Genomic DNA, 11,612 nt, shown 5'->3' with positions numbered 1-11,612 from the left:
TTACGGGGAGGAAGCCCACAACCCACGATACTGCGTATGCTCGCCGGCATAGCAGACGTGACACGTGGGCCATCTTCAGAGCCGAGGGACGTATTACGGACGCGCAGTTTGAGATGGCCATGAGACCATACGGTCGATAGGTACTTGAAAATTCTAAACGAATGGTTTTGGTTTATTGAATTGCATATATATATACTTATATACTATATATTACTTAAACAGGCACAAGCTGCTGATGATCCACCGGCCGCCGCTGCAGAGGGTGGACGTGAGCACTACTCCTCGGACATTCCGACCGATGTGAGCTCATCTGAGCATGGAGGGAGCACCGAGTCATCATCTGGGTCTGAGTAGTACTCAGACTTATAGTATCACATTCCATATTGAGAATGTGATTGTATATATTTTTTTGTAAACTCAAGCCATGGGCTACTTCGAGATATGGACTCCCTTGTATACATGTATGAAATTTTGATAGTAATATTGAATTGATTGATCGATAGTATTACATTCATGTCTGTCTTGAATCGTGTATTGACAATGTATGCATTCATGTCGTTCTTGTCTTAATCTCCCTCGTGCATATGTTCTTCGTGGATGGTCTAATGGGATGGTCTAATGCACAAAAAAAAAAACCAGAGAGTGCTATTGGGTGCTGGAATGCTGGAACAGTATTCAGGCACCAAATAGCACTCTCTGGATTTTTTTTTTGCTCTCTGTTCGCGTGTATAAACGCGTCAGAACTGCTAAAACTCGCGTGTATCTACGCGGATACTCTGGAAAATACGCGTGTATTAATGCGTCAAAACTGGTAATTATGCGTGTATAAGCGCATCTAAATTAAAGAAACGCGTGTATAGACGCAGGTATAAACGCGTCTGAGACAATTTGAACTGAATAGGACGTGGCTATACACCCGTGTATAAGCGCGTCTAAAATAAGAAAAAGCGTGTATAGTCGCATGTATCAACGCGTCTGTAAAAAAAACGCGGCTATACACCCGTGTATACGCGCGTCTGAGAGGTGCTGTACACGCGCTTTTACACGCATGTCTCTGGCCGCGATGATACACGCGCTGATACACGGGCCCGCTACTTTTTTTCACAAGTCATTTTTAGCGGGTATGAGCCCAATCCCTTGTAGTGCTTGAATGCCATAATAGTTGCATTCTCCTGATCCTCTTTGTCCATAGCTTCTTCCTCTTGATCCTTTGTAGTTTCCTCTTCCTCTTTGATATTGTGGTTTCCATGAGTTTGTAATTTAGTTGGTGAGTTTTAATCTTCATGTGGACCTCTTGGGTTGTAGTTATGATATTTTCCTCTTCCTCTATCCACTTCTGCCTCTAAAGTTGGATCTTTCCCTTCCTCTATAGACTGTAAGTTTTGATTCTTGTTTGCTTGAGTTGGGTGTGTCTTTCAATGACCTTTTTTCTCCTTGAAGTAGCAGGGATGTAAGGTCTTCAAGTGGAGGAAACTTTTTCTCAGCAATAGAGGTAACAAAGTGCTTGTACTCCTTTTTGGATGTTCTGTTTTTGATGAGCTTGCTTACATCTCCAACAAGGAGAGAGATATCACTTAGAGCCATTATTATGAGATGAGAGAAGTACTGCAATGAGATGAAATACTTCCTAGGCTTTCTAGATTCACACAAGGATAGAGGTTTACTACAGGTTATGCTCTAATACCATGTTCAAGAAAGTGGTATAGGCTACATAACATTGCATACCGCTTTTTGACTTCTTTTTGAGTCTGCTTTTAGAGTGCTAGTAGATAATAATATTGAGATGCTGCATTAGCTAACTAGGACTGTATAAGTATTAAAAGCATTGTTGTTAATTGCCATGAAAGTATATTGTGGACTTCCCCTGAAAGCATTGTGGATTACTTGTTGAAAGCATTGATGAAAAATAGAGATTAACTTAATTGAATACCAAGATCAAATACACACAAATGGAGAGACTTTACAACAGAATTAACAATTAGGTTGGACTCAAGAAAATGCTTGTACTATGAAATATTAATGCTTGTGTACTGTAACTTAGAATGAACTAGATGAACTCAACACATGGGAGAATTGACTCAATCCCTCAAAACCTAATTGTCTTATTAATCATCCCTTAATATAGATTTTTATTCTTTTATTACTCACTCTATTCACACAACAAATTACATTGTTTATATATAGATCTTTGAGCTTGATTGGTGGTAGGTGAGATCTTGAAATTACTACATAATTGTGGCTGTTTGTAATTGTAATATCTCCTCGCCTATGATGCTAGTGTTGATGAGGCTTTGTAGGGTGATATTTCTTACGATTGGCTACAACTTTCTAGTTTTGACAATCTTCAAATTCAGCACCATTTGAGAGATACTAACTGTTCAAAAGTGGGTATTGGTGCAGTTTACAACTTGGAATGTGGGAGTTTCCTTCCTATGATTTTGGTGAGCAATCAATTAGCCATAAAGTTAGGTGTCGGTGATTCTACCATGTTTCTAAGAGAGTAAATGTAAAGTAGAAAGATGTGTTAAGAGTTGAACCTTAATCTAAGGTCCTATCATGTGCTAAAGGCTATACAAAATGCTATGAAAATGCCTCCTAACTTGAACATTGTGATCAATCTCACCAAGATAGGAACAAAACTAAACCATTGGGCATCCTTTAAGATGAAAGGATTAAGAACTTTGGACTAAGCTTCCACCAGAGAGAAGGTTATACACTGCAATCCTTGGATGGCCTTGCATGTGAGGACACGCAAGGCAAGCTCCCATGATTTGGAAACCAATCACATTTACATACATAAGGGTAATCAATTCTTGAAAATGGATCCAAAAACACGAAAGACTTGTCCCATAGTTTGAGGCATTCGCACTATAACGAGTCTACTAACACAACTATCTGCACCCAATTTGGTTGATATTTTCATATGATGCAACATGTTGTTGGATATATTGAAGATAAGAATTGAAACTATGAGCCTCTTCCAGAGCCTAATGACTCATCAACACAACTATTCGCGTCAGTTTGGTCAATATTTACATATGATGCAACATGTTGTTGGATATATTAAAGATGATAACCAGGACTATGAGCCTCTTCCAATGCCTAACAACTCAACAACCCTTCACAAAGGTCACCAAGAAGGAGTGGGTACCCAAGAATACCCACTCCTTGGCTCACCAAAGAATTCATGATGCCTAAGAAGAAAAGACTTGGCAACAACCACCACCATTTAGCGAGAAGGAATGTACATATTTCTTGGCTCACCAAGTAATATACAAAGCCCACTCAAGGGTACCCAAGAGTACTCTAGCTCATCTCCAAGAAAAGACTTGGCAAAACCACCATCATTGAGATCTACCAAAGTGGGAGCCATCAAGAAAAAGAGTTTTACCCATAACCTAAGCCCTATTGGATGAGAGTACCCTAGCTCATCTCCAAGAAAAGACCTGGCAAAACTGCCATCATTGAGATCTACCAAACTGGGAGCCATCAAACAAAAGAGTTTTACCCATAACCCAAGCCCTATTGGATACCCATCAATATGCTAGAAGCTCAAGGTGTTTAGCATCTAAGAGAAACCCTTCCATTTGGGTTCAAAAACGTACAGTTTTGACATCTTGGATGCAATTGGAGGGTATGCCTGCAGATATAGTTTTGTGGAGCACTTTGATCCTAGTCTTTGCTGAGTATGGAGACTTGAAGCAAAGGTTTACATGGGCTGCTGAATGAATGGAAATCTTTGTTATGAGATTAAAATGAGCACTCCTGACTATGGAAGGATTAGCGGTGTTTGGGGATTGGAGCAATCTGTTTGCTGACTTGCAATGCAGGGGTAGATGCTGAAGAGCTCAGATCTGCTGCTAATTACCAGGAATTTTTTCGGTTTCTCGCTTGATAGAGCCTTCGTGTAGGCTGCATCTTTTGGTTAAGTCTAGCCTGTGAGCAAGTTAGCCGCTCACTTTCATGGATTTCTCTATGGGATTGATTAGCTCATGCCTCCTCAGACTATGCTTGAGTTCCAGCTTGGTGTAGGTGGCTTGAGCTGCCCATAAGTGGACAAGGACTTAATATGGTAAAGGAAGAGGCTGTGGAAAGTTCAACAGTTTACTAGTGTTATGTACTTGGATTAGCAAGCAAGCCTAATCCAATAGGGTTAGGGGACCTTGGGATTAGGAGATAGTAGGCAGATACAGAGGGCTAAGGTTTAGAATTAATAAAAATGGGCTAAGGTTTAGAATTAATAAAACTGGGCTAAGGTTTAGAATTAATAAAACTAGGCTACTGAGCAAGTTAGCTATTTGCAGCAGCAGTTATCACTATATAAGTGATGCATTGGGCGTAGTCAGTTGTGTGGTGCACTTCCTGGAATAGAGTTTCCACTCCTGCTATATGGACATGGCAGATTGCAACATATTGTTTTGCCGAGGGCCCATGTGGGCATGCATTAGTGGTATGGGATGGTTATTGGCATGCATCTGTGGAGTGTAACCTTAGCCCTTGGCTCGGGGGTGGATCAAAGTACCAATTTTATAGTTGGGTGTGGTGAGTGGAACCTTAGCCCTTGGCTTGGGGGTGGATCGAAGTACTGATCTTACAGTTGGGTGGTGAGCTTGCCTGCACCTCTTTTGTTAACCTTCCGTTGGATTGTATTTAGGAGATCTTGGTTAGATAGGCTTGGGAGGCCTCTTACACTAGGTATCAAAGCCACCTAGACGCAAAGGTTTTGTGTCTTTCGTATGGGGATTCCTAGGTATTTCTCTCAGCATCACAATTTGTTTTTGTCTAATAGGAGGAAACCCTTATGAAACCCTAGTTTCCTTTCCAGATTAACTCCATGAACGGCTACAAGTTAGTACTCAGATGATACCCTTGACGTGTGTTTGTAAACATGTGGAAAAGAAGTCGAGTTTGGAACCCTAATACTGTGGCACAGATCTATAGGGCATGCGCATTGGCCAGCAAAGAAACGGTTAAAGCATGTGTATGCATGCAAGTGGGTACAGACTGTGCACAGACTAAGCAAGAGGACAGAAAGTGGTATTTGTTATTTTTGGTAGTCTTTTCTAAAAACATCGAAAAGCATGTGTGCTTTTTTCTTAAATAGAGTTTCTAGAAGAGGGCACCTTTTTTTTAAGAAAAAGAAAAAGTACTCTGTTTTTTAAATTTTTTTTAAAAAAAGCTAAGTGTATCTATTTGAAAAAAAAAAGCTAAGTGTATCTATTTATCTATCTATTACATATTAACCATGGACAACCAAGGCACAAGGAGAGGAGAGAAAAAAGAAATCCTGGATTTCTAAAAAATAAGAGAAAAAAATCCCTTCAATTGACCCTTTGTATTCCGGATTCCATTCCTGCATTTTGCTTCTAAATGTCTTTTACATACCGCAGCAACGCGCGGGTTGAGTACTAGTCCTATTTAATAGAGCACATCCTATCCATTAAACCATCAAACGTAGATCTTTCCTTACGTTCGGCATGGAACAAAACAACGGGGAGTAGAATTCATGCACCTCTTCTCGTACACAGAGCTCAGGAAGGCTTTGGTAGGTGGTTTTACGCGATGGTCTCAAATTTTACCTACAATTTATGTAGTTTTTTCCCTCGCGTTTCTAGAAATTCAAAATCAACACATATCAAACTTCCTTTCTTTTCTTCTCCCTTCCATCTCTCATATCCATGGCGACACCTCAACTCCTCTCCTTTACTAATGATTTATAACCATAGTGGTGGAAGAGGAGTTGACAATGAGAAGTAGAAACTCCGAGCAAAGATCTCTACCCTAAGGAACGAGGGTAGTAAGATGGCTAATCTTCGAAAGGAGATCACTTTATTGCATTAGCAGACTAAAGAAGGCGATAGCGAGTACTCCAACTATAACATGGCGAAAGCTTACATATAGGATTATACTTCGGAGGATAACAAATATTCAGCACCTTGGTTCTTGACGATTTGTACAATGTAGTAGAAGTAAGAGTGCGAGAGAGAGTGAGAGAGAGAGATAGAGAGAGAGATAGAGAGATAGAGAGAGAGAGAGAAGAGAATCACAATCAAGACATAGTACACTCGATTGAGTCGCCCCCATCAAGGATGGTGTATTTTCTTTATTGAATGATGAGAAAAAGACTCAAATTTGTAGATCTTCTTTTGGTTATAAACCTTCAGCCTGTAATAGATGATCTGGTTCTTGACCTTCAATCTTCACCTTTGCGTTATGCTCCCCTTGGATCTCCTAGCCCTTGGAACACTTCAACACTTTGTGAATTATGAGATGTCTTTACTCTTTCCTAAGCCATGCTTATATAGTTTTCTTATATGTTGGTCAGTGGTTTCTAGAAGGCCGTCCGCCAATTGATTTTTAACCCCACGATCTGTTTTTATGCATAAACTAGGCGCCTTTTCACATGGACTGGCCACCTTTCTTCAGATGTTGGCTTCCCTTGCTGCCTGCTATATGGCATTGGCCATGATGTCCATGATGCCCATGAGGCTAGCCGATGGGCTGCATAAGGGATGGCCAATGTAGCCCCTAGCGCTTCGATGCCTGGCTGCTTGCCAAGCCTTTGAGGCCTGGTCAATAACATGCCCATGGCAAAGCCTAGTCAACAACATGCCCAGCCATATGGTGGTTATTGGGCTTGGCCATGGGCCTCCTTGGCCCCTAGGGTGGCCCACAAGGACTACCCCCTTTGTAGGCAAGGGACTTAAACCCTTTTTGGGATGGACCACAAGGCTGCCCCTTCTACCTACATGTCCACATACCAACCAGTTATGCTCCAATCTAAACCTACGGCCGGTGTCCTAGGCAGAGCCCAATTCACCTTCTCCATCATTCCAGAGGTTGACTCGCAGTACGGACTGGCACCGTTCCATGTTCAGGACTTGCACACCTAACCAAGACCATGTACGGGACTTGTACACCTAACCTTGGACGCGTAGAGTGGAGCCCTTGTTGACTCATCCCAGACTGGGGCTCACAAGGGACTAGCTTCCACTCTAGGTCATGTACCTGCTTGTACAGATATGTCCACGTGGTGGCGGGATGCACATGGCATCCCCTTCTACTTAATTTGACGGAAACTGCAAAGCCTCAAAATAGTCCGTAAAAGATGTTGGATAATCTTCGAAGAAGGTCTTGTCAAGCCACACCGCTTCATGTGTCCCTCGATGTCTTGAAACTTTGTGAGGAACTATCTTTCTTTTTGGCCGCAGATGTGCTTGAAATGATGTAAAAGGAGCTATTCTAAAACCATAACTTCAGCTTCGTACACTATGTTTGGTTCCTATTCATCGTGGACATTGGAGAGAGGAGGTCTAATATAAGGCTTCAACCAACTGACATGGAAAACATCGTGCATGGTCCCAACTGGGAGGTAGCTTCAGCTTCATGGAAACCTCATTGATCTTCTTTAGAAGGGAAAAGGGTCCAAAGCTCCGAAATGACGACTTTGGGCATTGCTTGCCCACCTGTTTCAACCTTTGCTTCGTTATCCTTAGATATACCTAATCTCCCTCTAAAAACATCACATCTCTTCTGTCCTTGTTGGCCTATTGAGTGTAGGCCTCTTGCACTTTAGCCAATTTGTCTTCATTGACTCCAAGATCTCTTGGTAAGACTCCATCAATCTGTTAGCTTCAGGCACTGAAGATAATGTCTTGGTCAACAAAGAGTGGAATGGTCTTCCAAATGATGCCTCGTACAGAGTCCTACCAGCGAGTCCTACCAGTTGAAGAAAAAGAATCATTCAACACAACTTGAACTAAATAGGCGAATACTGTTTCCACTTACCTTGTTGGTCGTGAACATAACACTTCATCATCTCGAACACTAATTAATTATAAATCTCCATCTAGTGGTCCGTATGTGGGTGGAATGCACTTGAAAAATTCAACTTAGTTCCAAAGTTATCAAAAAAATGCGCTCTATAAATGACTCGTAAACCTGGCATCTCGATCTAAACAATGGCCCTAGGTATGCCACCTATGGGGTACCAATGTCAAATAAACAACCTAGCAACATTCTTAGCAATCACATTAGCCCTACAAGGAATAAACATAACAAATTTGCTAAAATGATCAACAATCCTCAAATTTTGTGTATTATGCTTACCCAAACTCGGAGGCAGGACCATAAGATACAAATCAAGGAACAAGAGAAAGAATTAAATAATCTTAGAATCAAATTAGATTATTTGAAGAAAACCCCAGTTGGTGCAAGGGAATGCCAAAGAGAGCTATCAAAAATTGATAGGCTTGCAATAGGCGGTGGTGCTTGGAAAAGGTGAATCATGGCAACAAGGTGATTAAAAACAATAGAGTGTTGAATAATTTTAATAAGATTTCTACAACTAATACTTTTCTTTAACGTTTATATTTCAAGAACTTTTTGATTGATGAATCAACAGGGAATTCATAAACACATACCTAGAGTCTTTTGAAAGCTTGCATTAGAAAGCAGGACATGTTGGCTATTGTTCGTGACTCCAATTACAAGGGATTTCGTGATGTTATGACAAAAGATATCATGAAGGACATTGAGGGGATTTTGAGTGCAAATGATATTCAAAGTGCTTGTGATGAAGCAGGTATAAGTCGCAAAGGCTATGAGTCCATCCATACCATCACAAAGGAGGCTCTTCACAAGCGAGAGATCAAAAGCCACTTACTTCCACCTCCGTACAAAGTTGCATTGGCAAAGAAGACAAACAATGCACATGTAAGATCACTTGTCGGTGAGTATTTCCATGTGGAGGAAAGAAAAGTATTGAAGGACAAATCAAAGGGTGATATCAAAGTAGATTACAATGCCTTCAGCAACATTTTCGTGTATTTAAAGAGACTTCAACAAGCAATGATCAAATTTTATAAAGTCTCATGAAGGTTAGTATGAATTAAACTTTCTTATTCATGTGGTGAAAAATCAAATAGCACGTATATCTAATAATGTGTTGCTTCATGATCTCTTTCGTATTGAATCTAGATGAGTGTCAAATTGTCAAAGGAGGCAGATTGGAAAGAATGGGACTTACACTCGGTAATGGCACATGCAAAGGACAAGGACAATGTGCCTTCTTTCAATGTTTTTTTTTTTCGTACACACCCGGGGGGTGGAGCCGATTTCCCCTTCCAACAATTAGCCAATTATCATGGTCGGGCAAGGGCCACGCACCATCGGGCAAGAGCCACGAATTAGGCACCCCCCATGACCACCGCGATGAGTCGAGCGCTCGAACAGCGGAGGGGTCTCGTATGGATCCTCCTATCTCGGGTGATCCACCACCCGAGGAGGAGGAGTCACTCGAGTGTTCAAGGGACAAGAGCCCGAGCAACCAAACACATCAAGCGAGCATAGGTGTCCCTTTATAACATGAGAGAGCCTAGTGGGACTTGAACTCATAACCTAGAGGTTACAAGTCACAAGCTTTGACCACTACACTAACTCACTTGGGACGCCTTCCATGGTTAGGAGTTTTTGAGGTGCCAAAGGAGAACCATGAAATGCTAGATTGGATGCTTCAAAGATATCCTTGGATTGTTGAGGTCATCAAGCAACAAATAAATGGTAAACAACTTGAAGTTCTAGGTGTGGGTACCTTTGTAGTGGATTGGCATTTAGGAGGAGATTTGAAAACAATCAAATGTATGCTTGGTTGTGACACAAGCGCTACCTCTTTACTTCCTTGCCCTCTATGCATGAAGAAATAAAAGCAAAAGTTCAAGAAGGAAGATTAATTGCATTGGATTGATGTCATGCAACTTGGAAGCACCTCCAGACAGGGATGCAAAGGATCCTACATGGAATCCCATTATTTCATTCCTATGTGAAAAAAATCACTTCTGCACATTACATGCCATGATGAGAATATTTGGGTGAAAGCATAGCATGATAGATACACCATCTCAGTCCTCTGCTAGGAAATCAGATCATGCAACAAACAGTGATTAGAAATGTACTTCCACCTTTATAAAAGAAGTTCAGAATCTGTGACTATGCTCAGGAGTTTCATGAGTGCGGCCTAGCAATAGATGGTGTAAATCCTCATAATCTTCATGGGGAAAAGGACATATCTGTGACAAAGGTTGGAAAGACGTCTTTACACATGCTCAAAGCCAGCTCTCCAGGGAGCAATAAGAAGGTCAAGGCTTCCGTGTTAGAGATGAATTTGTTGAGCGACTTGTTCATAAGCATTGGGATGTGTACTAGGAAGGCATAACTTTCTATGAGGTCACCCAATCTTTTGCAAAAGTTAGCAGAAGATGTTTCAAAGGCTAACTTGTATGTGGCAATCGTTCATATTGGCTTCCTACATTATATTGTGTACAATGTAGTCCAAGCATGGCATCAAGTCTCTATTGGGGGATCTTCTAGCTGTGTAGGATGTGGCTCCTCTTTTGATGCAGGTGCACTGGATGTGCTCCATGCCATGTCTCCATGTTTACCATATATTATGCTTTGCACACATGTGCTTAAGACATGGTAAGTGTGTGGTGGGTAATTGCAATGAACCTATGCCTGAGAGGTACTATACATGTTGGGCCTTGGTTCATGGGCCTTGGTTCATCAACTGTCAAGAAAGAGATGAGCACTGGTAAGTCGACGCACCATACATGTATGTAACCAATACATGACAATGGTTTTTTAAGTGTAATGAAGATGCTTCATTTTTTTTATATAGATAAAGCAACATCAAGGTTTGTGGATGACATGCTCTTTGAGACACCCAAAACCATGTCCACTCAAGCAACTGGTAAAGTTGTTAATACGAGTGAAGTTAGTGGACCTTTTCACTTGCACACAACCAAAAATGAATGAATTTGTTAAGTACTATCTAGTTATAGAACAATCCTCACAAGACGGTTTGGACTTATGCAAAAGAAAGTCCACCTATAGCAGCTTATCTTCTGAGAGGTGAAGGAGATAGTTGTCAGATTTTGGATGGAGTAGACTAGGGTGTCTCCGAACATGAAAGACATTTTTTGACACCAAATTGGCTTCAAGAAATACATTGAGCATCTAGTCCACTTGCTTGATGAATCTCAGGTATAGATAGCTATATTTCATACCATAGCTTTAATACTTTTAATGTGTGCTATAGGCATAGCTTAGTCTATAGAGATTAAAGAATAGCTTCTACACATGTGCTTCATAGCACAGTCTGTTGATATTATTGCATGGTATAGATACTTTCTTTTAAACCTTACATCAATGGAAAGTATGGATGTAGGGCTGGAAAGAAAGGAGACCATTAACAATATCATGCAAGATAAGGATGCAATTCAGGAAAGATCAGGTGAATCTAATTTCATGCATGGTAAGGATGCAGGTAAGGAAACATTGGGTGAAGTTGATTGCATCAATGGTGAGGGTGCAAGTTTGGATGCAGGTAAGGAAACATTGGTTGAAGTTGATTGCATCATTGGTCAGGATGCAGGTTTGAATGCATGTCAGGAACAATGGGGTGAAGCTGATTACATGCATGGTCAGGATGCAGGTTTGGAAGGCACATGGCTTGATGACAGCACACATGCTATGGATCAACTAGGTGAAGCTGATTGCATGCATGGTCAGGATGCAGGTTTGGAAGGCAGTAAGCCAGATGCCAGAACGCATGC

Source organism: Cibotium barometz, unplaced genomic scaffold, assembly GCF_041138505.1.
Source record: "Cibotium barometz isolate CiBa-2024 unplaced genomic scaffold, ASM4113850v1 ctg203, whole genome shotgun sequence".
NCBI lineage: Eukaryota > Viridiplantae > Streptophyta > Polypodiopsida > Cyatheales > Cibotiaceae > Cibotium > Cibotium barometz.
Note: the sequence above shows the minus strand (reverse complement) of the source record.